Raw genomic sequence first — 12755 nt, forward strand, 5'->3', positions numbered from 1 at the left:
CTTTCATCTTTCTTCTGTCCACCCTCTTTTCATTCTTTCTTCCTCCCCAGCCCCCTTCTACACAACTCTTGCCTCGCGAACTCCTTCTACAACCTCAAGTGATTTCCTTGTGCACACAAGTGACCTGGTCTTTCCTGTGCTAGAGGGGTTTTCGTGTAGAAATCGACTGAAAGCCCAGTGTCGTTCACAATCACGTGTTGGACTCCAGTGCCTGAGGGCGTTTCATATGTAGACGCTATAGAAATCTATGAAGACGGTGTGCCAAGCTTTTGACAGCCCATGTCACCGGGGCACCTCCAGCCATGTCTGCTATATTTTTCACCAACGCAAAGCAATTCTGGGACTTGTAGGTTTCTATTCAGAATGAGCGAAGCTAAGCACTAGAAGCGAGTGCACCATCAATAGCAGAGGGTCGGTTGGCCACACAGGAACATGGGCACAAGAGGCCACTATAAGCCCCTCCTATAGAGATAGGAGAAGCAGAGGAGCATAAGCACACAACCGCTAGGGTTATCCATTTCTCCAGTCCTAGTTTTTAGTGACCAATACTTTTCATTCTGGGACTTGTAGTTTCGTTTTTAACACTACTTATAGGCCGAAAAATCTATCATGCCAAGCATAGTGGGTTTAAAGCCCAAGAACGACTGAAGATTTCACACATCAGCTATATTTATCTTTCCAGGCTCAGTAATCTGTGTAACCAGTTTTTAATTTCACATTTTCTGGGACTCAAACCGAAGATCTAGCTTCTTTTTAAGTCTAGTTTTTTCTTATAAGTAAATGAAACACGAAGTGGGCTTTAGGGTGCAGGCATGCTGAGAGCGCCACTTCCACACTGTTCCCTTACAATGGGCCAATTAACAAGTGTTACAAGTAAACAGACCAGCGGAGCAGTGAGGTACTGGGTTTTTAAGAACCGGTACAGAACCGGTAACCCAGCGGTGCCAGGGGATCAACACCCAGAGACCTCGGGTTCTCCTGAGTCAGACCTACAGAAACTTCAGAGTCTTCTAGGTGAAGTCAAAGATTAGTTTATTGGCTGCAACCAAGGTGACAGGGTCCTCGAAGTACAATTCGAGTATATTCAGGAGACTGCACACTTTCACGAAGTTAGGCTTCTCTTCTTATACACAATATTCAGCCTTGGGCAAAACATTCCTTGGATTCGTGGTATTTCATTTATGGTTACTGATTACAAAAAGAAAAGCAGAGTCATGATGACATGTACATATTTCACGTTGTGCTGCCCATAACAAATCATCCGGCAAGGCCCAACATTTCATCAGATATCGCAGGACCCCTAATAAAAACGGTCACCTCCCCATCATAAAGCAAGTGAAGAAAAGGAGTGGAGAAAGATGTGAGCAAGATATGGCAGGTGTGCGCGCTGAAATGGTTTTATGGCTGGTTGGGCCTAGATGCTATCTTGCTCGGCCACTGGGAGGGAACTGACCTAACGAGTTCGGCCTGGGGCAATGGTTCTAACTTGTACTGGGGTCAGGAAGAAGTCGATTAAGGAGTATGTGTCCTTGTGGAATCAAATTCAACTGGATTAAGGCCTATGTAAAGGGCAACATGCAGCTAAGGGTTTAGAAGGTAAATGACGATTTCGAGGTGAAATCGTCACTCGAATATGCCGAAAATACATGTACTTGATGTACTCGTCATTCTCGGTCTTTTGATACCAAAATCGTCCTATTTCGACGAAGTTTTTATTCTCGGGTCCAGAACTATTATGAATCTAGATTTTTCAGAACCACAGACCCTCCTTTTGCCCTTACATAGGCAATTAATCTATCCTCATGTTAATCTGAGTCCAGATCTATATTCCTAAAGTCATTGAGATGTTGCTGCAACATCATTCTAGTGCTGAGCTCATGTCTTGACACAGGCTTCCTTACACATGATGTAACACAGAGGCCACATATTGCAGGAGCACACTGTATGCATAGACAGAACAGGAAAAGAATGGCTAAGACCATCCCAATGACCATCAGAATTTTCCATCCCCAGGCAGATATTAGTTCCCAGAACCATCCCATTAACGACCAATCTCCTTTATCCACATGAATAGATTCGGAAATCTTATGTAGTTTGGAGATGGCCCCGTACACTGTCGGAGCATTATCTGGAATAAAATTGCAACAACTGGACTGGATCAATTTGCATACTCCACCTCGGTCCGCAAGTATTACATCCAAAGCGACCCGGTTCTGAAGGGTCATCAGTCGATCCGACTGGAGCTCAGCAGTCAGGTTACTAAGGGCACCAGCAGTTTCAATCACGTGGATTCAACTACCCTTGTCAATTGCCTTATATTTCTGCTGTTAGCCATGCTCCCCAGAACGGCAGGAAACCCATTGCAAAGTCACCAAATTCTTGACCTGCAGTGTCTTCTTTACTCAAGACACCTCTAACTACCCTTGTCCGATGGTAATCCGCCGCTGCTGTGTAGGTGGGAGGTAACAGGAATGAAACAAAACATGAGCCCGAGAAGTCAGGGGGCAACCATGTATAGGCTCTATCATGGCATATGAAATAAGTACCCTTAGCGGCTAAAAAGGCAGGGGAAGTCTGAGATCCAAAAACATACGTTTCTGTACAGACACTCTTCCCTAGCTGAGCTCTGGGATTCCTGCCAATACCTTGCAGACACAGGTGACCTTGATGGGGTACGATCCAGATAGGGGACGATCTTTTGGCTTGCTGTTTCTCACTTAATGTAGTGCCATATCCGGTCACATTCCAACCTACATATGTAAGTATCTCATCATCCGGGGTATCTTCGTAAGAAGTTACTTCCTTGATCATGTCAACTATACCCTTGACTAGGGCGCTAGTCTTGAGGTTGTCTTTTACAGAACGTAGGGGTTGGATTTCTCGTGCATATATGAACATTGTCCTATATGCCCATACTGACCCATTGCGACTAAATGGCAGGACCAAATAGGGGATACCTCTATCCGTGGTGTGGGGCATGAGACCGCACACCCACCAGTTGGTTGTGTTCATTACAAGTTGGTGTTGGTGTAATAACTGAACGAAGGAGTTATTAATGAACTCTAATCTCCTATTTGATTCGTGGTCAGGCAAAGGGTGGAAAGAATGAGAGGAGACAGTAGGGGGAGGTATGGGTGATGTAGTGGGCGCAAATGTCACGTGAAAAGAGAATAAAACATAGCTTATCAAAAAGACCATTACGCTAAATAGCATAAAAATACACATTATTATAAAGTTTTTCTTCGTCATTGTTTTCAAAAGTCTCTGCTTAAAGTTCATTTGTTTGGCAGGCCTCTCCACATCAGGAAACTCCATCCTCTCTAAGGTGCTGCCCGCGGCGGTAGGTTGTTTCTGCTAAAGGATGCTTCCGTCAGTCTAGGGCAGCTCCCTTGGACTAACCGGAACCAGCGACCTATCGTCGTCAGCTGCACCCAAAAGTCTTTAATCAACCGCGACCCTAGCAGCGGAACCCGGATGGCGGTTCAAAAAAAACAAAAATAAGCAAGTTACCTAGATGGGAGAATCTGCACTTTCAAAAATAGTATTTGGGAAAAACGCATTTTTTATTAGTCCACAGGTTTTTCTCTCGGATCATAAAATAAATCACTTTTACTTTAGTCTGTTTTTCTTGGTCGTAAATTGTAGCGTCTTTTCCCGGGTACTGTCTGGTCCAGAAATAGTAGTTCAGGTTCCACAGAGTTCAATTGTTCTGGTGGTGGCACAGTTTCTTGGAAAATGTTCTCACTCTTACAATCACGTTTAGCTTCTTTTACACGTTCATCAGTTGTGCGCTCTGAGTCAGTGCCTCCTTTCCGGACCCATTGGTCATGTGGCAGAGGGAAGGGTATCTTCTTACAATGGATCCCGTGGACCCAATTGGTCTTCCCCTCCACCCTAACGGTCAACCTTGTAGACAGGAGGACGAGGTGAGGCCCGGTCCATCTGGGCTGGTCGTTTCTTGTCCTCTGGAAGTTTCGGACAAGCACCCAGGAACCGGGGTCAATGGAGTGACCCGGTGTCTCAGAGACCGGAGGCAAGGTGTTGTGAACCTGTTGATATAAAACACGCAATTTAGCCGTCAATTCATACAAATAGTCAAGCAAAATGGGGTGTTGCAGCTCGCTAAATTTCGTGGGCCTAGGCACTCCCCATATGTTGGCTGGCCGACCAAAGATTACTTCATAGGGGCTGAGTTTCATTCGCGAATGCACAGTCATTCTGGTGGATAGGAGTGCTAAGGGTAGAGCGTCAGGCCATTTAAGACCTGTGCTCGCTTGGATTTTGGCCAATTTAAGTTTAAGCGTGCCATTGTAACATTCCACTAATCCAGCTGATTGGGGGTGATTTGCAGCGTGGAACTTCTGCCTAATGCCTAGCCCTTCACACACTCTTTTCATCACACAACCCACAAATTCACTTCCGTTGTCAGACCAGACCATTCTAGGCATTCCGAACCTGGGGAAGAACTCTTTCACAAGGGCTTTCGCTGTGGACAAGGCAGTATTGTCCCTTAGGGGATAGGCTTCTACCCATCTTGAGAAGGCACAAACAACCACGAGCACGTATTTTAAGTTGTTGCACCTCTCCATGTGTATGAAATCTAGCTGCAAAACCTCGAACGGATACGTAGGAGGTGCAAAATGACCAGCTGGAGTTGGGGTTCCCCTACCAGGATTGTGCTTCAGACATGCCATGCAATTCTTGACAACATTCTCTGCACACTTGGGAATCCCTGAATTCTTCCACACTGGGGCCAACAACTCGCAAATCCCTTTCGCGCTGATATGGGCCATCCCATGAGCCATTGTAACCACTGCAGGCACATATGCATCGGGTAACAACCATCTCTGATGCTCTGTCAATTCAATCCAACAACCATTTGCATCCATTCTCCCTGTACTTTCTCTCCACATGCTTAACTCTTTCTCCGTGGCCTCAGCTTGGATGGACTTCACACTTTCTATCGTGTCTTCACATATTCCAACATCACCAGTCCATCTTTCTGGGCTCGCAACATACATTCGGCTCATCATATTCTTTGCAGTGTCCTTAGCAGTTTCATCAGCGAATGCATTTCCACGACCAACATCATCAGTCACTTTCTTGTGTGCACTACATTTCACGATCGCTACTTTCAGGGGCAACGTCAGTGATTCAAGAAGCTCATTCACCAACTGACCATGCTGAATCTTGGCTCCATGCGAAGTCAGGAACCCACGTTCTCTCCACAATCGTCCAAAACTGTGAGCCACTCCAAAAGCATACTGGCTGTCGGTATAGACAGTCACTTTCATTCCTTTAGATAACACACATGCTCTCGTCAGTGCCACGAGTTCAGCGGCTTGAGCTGAACCATGTGGTATTCGCGCAGTTTCAATGATTGTGTGCAAAGTTGTGACAGCATATGCTGTAGTCACGTTACCATTTGGGAGTTTAAAGCAGGAACCATCCACCCACAATGTACCATCACATTCAGCAAGAGGAGTGTCGAATAAATCAACTCTCCCTTTCGTCTCTTCCTCTGTTCTGAGGAAACAATCGTGCTGTTCTGAAGCATCCGATTCCTCTGTAATTGGTAACAATGTGGCTATGTTCAAGGTACTGCACCTTTTTACGTGCACATGGCTTGCTAGTAGCGTCAATTCATAACTGGACAGTCGAGCACTAGTTAAGTGCTGTGTCTTGGTCCTATTTAACAGCGTGTCTACTGCATGCGGGACCATCACGATTAGTGTATTATTCATTACTAGACCTGCAGACTGTCGAATAGAAACAGCTGCTGCTGCTGTGGCCCTTAAACAACTTGGCAATGCTCGTGCTACCGGATCCAAAGTTGACGAAAAATAGGCGCATGGCCGCTGTCTATCTCCGTATAACTGAGTCAGTACAGACAATGCACAGCCCTCCTTCTCGTGGACGCATAATGTGAAAGGCTTACTGTAGTTGGGGTTGCCTAACACAGGGGCCGAACATAATGCTGTGCGTAATTCGAGAAAACTTTTCTGACACTCATCAGACCAAGGAATGGGATTGGGTGTATTTGTACACGTTAGTGCCAATAAGGGTTTGGCTAATAACGAAAAATTTGGAATCCACTGTCTACAGTACGATGTGATGCCCAAGAAAGCGCGTACTTCTCTCTGCGTTCTTGGCACATTCAATTTCGCTATTGCCTGAATTCTTTCTGGGGTCAGTTTCCTTCCCTCCTTCGATAAGAGATGACCTAAGTAGGTCACTTCTTGTCGGCAATATTGAAGCTTGGAAAGTGACACCTTGTGATGCAGATCACATAGATGACGCAGTAATGTCAACGTGGCCATTTTACATATTTTCTCAGTATCCGCAGCGATGAGCAAATCGTCCACGTACTGTACGAGAGTGGCACCTTTGGGCAAAACCATTGTGTCAAGCTGACATTTCAGAGCTTGACTATATATTGAGGGGCTTTCACAGTAGCCTTGAGGAGCGCGTTTAAAGTGGAAACTGCGACCTCCTAAACTAAAGGAAAAAATATCCCTGCTTTCCTCAGCAATCGGGATACTGAAGAAAGCATTCTTCAGATCAATCACCGAAAACCAGGATGCAGATGCTGGAATCATAGTCAATAATGTTGTAATGTCGGGGACAACTGGGAATTGTGGCACCACTATCTTATTTACTTCCCTAAGATCAATCACAAATCTATACACAGGTGGCTGAGAAGGGTCAGTTCGTTTTAAAACAGGACTATTGCAAACATTGCCTCGTGTTTCTTCAATTACGTCTTTTTCAATCAACTCGCAAACAATCGCTAGCAAAGCTTTTTCGCCCTCATTGGATATCCTGTATTGGGGAATTCGTGGCATTTTGACATTCGGCTTCAATGTTACAACATACGGTGGAATTTCTAAAAGACCTACATCATTCGGACCAGTAGCCCAAAGAATATCTGGAAGAAGTGCCAATTCTGCTGGAAGTGTATTTCTCGACAAATACATGGGAGAAACCACTTTCTTACCTAAAGTAAGTTGTACTCCTGAGGGAGAACAGTACAAAGTCGCATATAATCTTTTTAGCAAATCTAATCCTAGCAGATTTTCACCACAACCTGTTGTCAAAATAAGGGGTGCTTCGAATTCACAAGGACCAACAGAAAGAGATAAAGGGTCAGAAATTGGATTTCTAACCGGGGCGCCAGAAAAACCTACGGAAACGTTCATTTCGCCAGACAAAGATGCGCCAGGGAGTTTGGAGTGCATAATAGAACTCTTTGTAGCACCAGTATCCAACAGAAAAGGTTCTGACACACCCGATGTGATCACCTCAACGTAAGGTCCACTCTGATCTACTGGAACTGAAACAACTCCCTCTCCTTGTCTTAGGCTGTCCTAGCAATCATTACTCTCCCACTGCTCATTTTCTGTGTAATACTCGTCAACGTAGTATTGAGCTGTCCTGTCAGATACGTTATTTTGCTGGTCAAACCTGTTCATAGAGTTTTGTGGTGGAAGGGGACGTGTGTCCTGAGGGGCGTTTCCACGCCCTCTACCTCTAGGCGCTTGCTGACTACCACGACCTCTTACGCCAGAAATTCCATTTGCACGTTGTGGTAGGGCAGGACAGTCATATTTGTAATGACCCTCTTGTTTGCAGTATAGACACTGGTTGGGACCTACGCGGTTTTGATTGTAATCGAATCTTTGCAAGTTTCTCTGAGGCTGCTGAAAAGTGTTCTGGTAATGATTCGGACCATTATTATTTTTATTACCACCACCACGTGGCGGATAGGCTTGCTGTAGCAAAACCTTCGTTTTGAGTTCTCTAGTTTTCTTCTCTACTTTATCTTTCTCATCTTTGTCCCTATTCTCGTAGTACTGTGCGGTAGCTAATATCTGGGCTGAAGATGAGACTGCCCAAGAACTTTCCGAATCTTTTAATTTCCTACACAAATCTGAAAGTAGATTGTGCACAAATTTATCGACAAACAATCTCTGACCACCTTCTGTGGTCATATCTTGACCGCTATGGTCAATGAATGTTTCTTCAAATCTGGTGAAGAAATCTGACACAGTTTCTTCTTTCTTTTGCTTGCATGCAGATAACTTATCCCAATTTACGCGTATTGCAGGCATTATCGTTTTCATGTAATCTACTATTCTACCAGGTAGTTCCGCTATCAAAGGCTCAGGCTTGGCACCACCAACTTGTCGTGCGTCTGCAGTAGTAATATTAGCCCACGTGTCACCTAATTCCTGGTCATGATCTACATGACGAATTTTTCCCCATAACGGCTGTGGAACAACGTTCCCGAATAACATATCGATATCGGCCAAATTCATTATACATGACCCAGCAGTTTGCGACAATTCTTTATAGTACCCTGCAGGATTTTTACGCGGATCTGGTAGTGTTTGTTTGAGTGCTAAAACTTCAGCTCGCTTCCATGGGACATGTACCCATACGCGGTGAAAGTGCGGCAGGACAGGTGGGACAGCTGTCGCGTCACCCTCTCTCCATTGTGGGGGAACTTCTCTCATAGGGTATTGTCGTGCCTTTTTTCTACCAGATGCACTAGATTCCGGTGGTGACCCAGAACTGCTTCCCTTACTTCGATATGAAAATAGCATCTCAACTGCTTTTTCCACATCGGGACCTACAATCATACCCTCTCCAAATTTAAATCGTACACGACACATCTCTTGTGGGATGCATTCTTGATCATTGTCTTCTAAATCTTCACCAAGAAAGACGCATATCTGTTCGAACACATATCTCTGTGTCGCTGCTTCCCATTGGTGGAAGACTTCCATGACAGACTGTACATCATATTTTGCAGTGTCCAGGACCCATTTCCAAGCTAAACTATTCAGGGAATCTCTCGCTTGATAATCAGGCAGTTGACTTCGCAACTGTCTTCTTCCTATGTTAGGGGTCGTAGCAGGCGACCCAAAAAGAGGTAAAAGAAGATTAGTAACAGTGCTGGCCATTTTCTGCCGAATGGAAGGTGAAACTGAAGGACAAGCAGATGAAAAAACGGGGTGAGGTAAGGCGGGGGTAGAGATGGCAGAAGAGGTATCAGGAATAATGGATGTGGTACTAGGCAAAATCATAGAGGGGGCATTAGGAGATGTAGAAAACACTGTAGGCAAAATCGTAGAAAACACAGGTGAAACAGAAGTGGTCGGTGGGCCTGGAGGAGGCTGCACCGAAGAAGTAGGAGCCAGCTGAAGAGCAGCTGGTGGGTGCTGTGGAAGAGCCAGAGGCGCAGCTTGTGCAACTAAAGGTTGCGGGGGTGCTGTGGCATTCTGCGCATAGGGGGGTGGTGAAGTTAATAATTGCGACATTAATTGGTCTTTTTCACGCTCTTTTGCTGTCCCTTGCTGAAGAGACGGCAAAACTGGATAACATTTATCTATTGCCATTTTACGTTGCCTGTGCAACTGCTCATTTATCTGCTCTTCCTCATTATCTTTAAACTGCACGGCAGCTTGCATTACTGAAAGTCCCCCTTCTCTCTTATTTTTCTTAGCTAATTTAATTTCTTTTTGTTTGGCTTCTTTGCGCCATAAGCGGAAAGAGTCAAACATCGCCGGCCGGGCTTTCTTTTTGAAGAGTTTAACTTCAAGGTTGTCTAAGATTTCAGAATCAAAGCTACCATATTGGGGCCATTTTAAAACACCATCTTTCCTAGTGTATTTAATCCATACCTCGTTGTAAACGATGGGGCCTACGCCATGTTTAGCGTATAGCTCGTAAGTCGGAGTTCCAACTGGAGGAACCGGACATGAGTCCTCCAATCGGGAGTCCCTATTGTTACTACCAAGACAAAACCAATTCCCGAGTCTAAGACTAGGCATCCTCGCTCTCTAGTCTAGTTCCAAAACTTCAAAGGATTTATCGATTACGATATTTCTCGTGAAAACACGAGTCCTTCGGTTATGGTGCTTGCAAGAACCAATAAAAACCTTATGTATCTCCAAGATACCACAAAGTAAGTCCAACTAAGGACTGGGAGACGCTCCACTTATACTTAACTGAAAATATCGATGGCTTCACCAGAAGACTCGTCTCAGCGTTTCGCTCTAACGAAAATTTCAAGGGGCCAACATCAGGGCGATAGCCAGGGCAGCAGTCCTTGTAGCCGTCGGGAAGCGGGGAACCTCGCAGTAAAGACCTTCGGACCACGTCGACATGCAGGGGTCGATGAGGTGGTGGGCCCTCCTCCGGAATTTTCACACGAAGCTCCTCACGATCTTCAGGCTGATTGGTACCACTGGAATCGCCCCACGTTGGGCGCCAACTGAGGTACTGGGTTTTTAAGAACCGGTACAGAACCGGTAACCCAGCGGTGCCAGGGGATCAACACCCAGAGACCTCGGGTTCTCCTGAGTCAGACCTACAGAAACTTCAGAGTCTTCTAGGTGAAGTCAAAGATTAGTTTATTGGCTGCAACCAAGGTGACAGGGTCCTCGAAGTACAATTCGAGTATATTCAGGAGACTGCACACTTTCACGAAGTTAGGCTTCTCTTCTTATACACAATATTCAGCCTTGGGCAAAACATTCCTTGGATTCGTGGTATTTCATTTATGGTTACTGATTACAAAAAGAAAAGCAGAGTCATGATGACATGTACATATTTCACGTCGTGCTGCCCATAACAAATCATCCGGCAAGGCCCAACATTTCATCAGATATCGCTGGACCCCTAATAAAAACGGTCACCTCCCCATCATAAAGCAAGTGAAGAAAAGGAGTGGAGAAAGATGTGAGCGAGATATGGCAGGTGTGCGCGCTGAAATGGTTTTATGGCTGGTTGGGCCTAGATGCTATCTTGCTCGGCCACTGGGAGGGAACTGACCTAACGAGTTCGGCCTGGGGCAATGGTTCTAACTTGTACTGGGGTCAGGAAGAAGTCGATTAAGGAGTATGTGTCCTTGTGGAATCAAATTCAACTGGATTAAGGCCTATGTAAAGGGCAACATGCAGCTAAGGGTTTAGAAGGTAAATGACGATTTCGAGGTGAAATCGTCACTCGAATATGCCGAAAATACATGTACTTGATGTACTCGTCATTCTTGGTCTTTTGATACCAAAATCGTCCTATTTCGACGAAGTTTTTATTCTCGGGTCCAGAACTATTATGAATCTAGATTTTTCAGAACCACAGCAGGAGAGCAATAACTAAACATTACTCCTCCTTTAATCCTGCATCCTTTCGGTGGGGTGCGCGACACGCTCTCTCTCTGTTGCCACACGCATGACACTTAGTAGGCAGACCACACCCTCCTCCCTATGCTCGCTCAAGTTGCAGGCAGCCCACCCCCTCCCTGTCCATATGGTCGCTCGACTTTACTTTTAGCTTCGCCGCGCGTTCTCACTGGCTCCTATCTGACCACGTATTCCGCCTTTTACATTTACTTCCATGGCCCATAATTTACAGACACATAGTCTTTGTTATGTTTTGCTATGCTAGCATTTTGCAGGTGCTTTACATTTGTTTACTTACAATACGTTTTTTAAAAAGTTATAATTTACGCAACAAGAATAGTTTCTACTTGTTTATGTAAACATGCTCACATTCACAGTCACCTTTTACAAATCACTTTCTCAACAAACATCACTCTGGGGGAACACTCATGGCCAACACCACATTACTTAGGCACACCCAAATCTCACTCATGGACACCGGCACACTACTTAGGGACACCCCCACGCATCAATAAGGGACACCACCACATCACTCAGAGACACCAACACATCACTCAGGGACACCAACACATCACTCATGGATAACCACACACATCACTCAGGTATATCCCCACACAACCCTCAGGTATATCCTCACACAGCACTCAGGGACATCCACACACAGCACTCGGGGACATCCACACACAGCACTCAGGGACACCACCACACATCACTCAGGGACACCACCACACATCACTCAGGGATACCACCACACATCACTCAGGGACACCACCACACATCACTCAGGGACACCACCACACATCACTCAGGGACACCGCCACATCACTCAGAGACACCACCACATCACTCAGGGAAACCAACACATCACATCACTCATGGACAACCACACACATCACTCAGTGATATCCCCACACAGCACTCAGGGACATCCACACACAGCACTCAGGGACACCAACACACATCACTCAGGGACACCACCACATCACTCAGGGACACCACCATATCACTCAGACGCACCACCACACATCACTCAAACACACCACCACATCACTCAGGGACACCACCACATCACTCTGGGACACCACCACATCACTCTGGGACACCACCACATCACTCTGGGACACCACCACATCACTCTGGGACACCACCACATCACTCAGAGACAACAACACATCACTCATGGGCAACCACACACATCACTCAGGGATATCCCTGCACAGCCCTCAGGGACATCCACACACAGCACTCCGGGACATCCACACACAGCACTCAGGGACACTACCACATCACTCAGGGACACTACCACATCACTCAGGGACACAACCACATCACTCAGGGACACCACTACACCACTAAGGGACACCACAACACCACTTCAGGGACACCACCGCACCACTCAGGGACACCACTACACCAATCAGGGACAACACCACATCACTCTGGGGCACCACCACATCACTCATGGCGCCACCACATCACTCAGGGACACCAACACATCACTCATGGACAACCACACACATCACTCAGGGATATCTCCACACAGCACTCAGGGACACCACCACATCA

Source organism: Lissotriton helveticus, chromosome 9, assembly GCF_964261635.1.
Source record: "Lissotriton helveticus chromosome 9, aLisHel1.1, whole genome shotgun sequence".
NCBI lineage: Eukaryota > Metazoa > Chordata > Amphibia > Caudata > Salamandridae > Lissotriton > Lissotriton helveticus.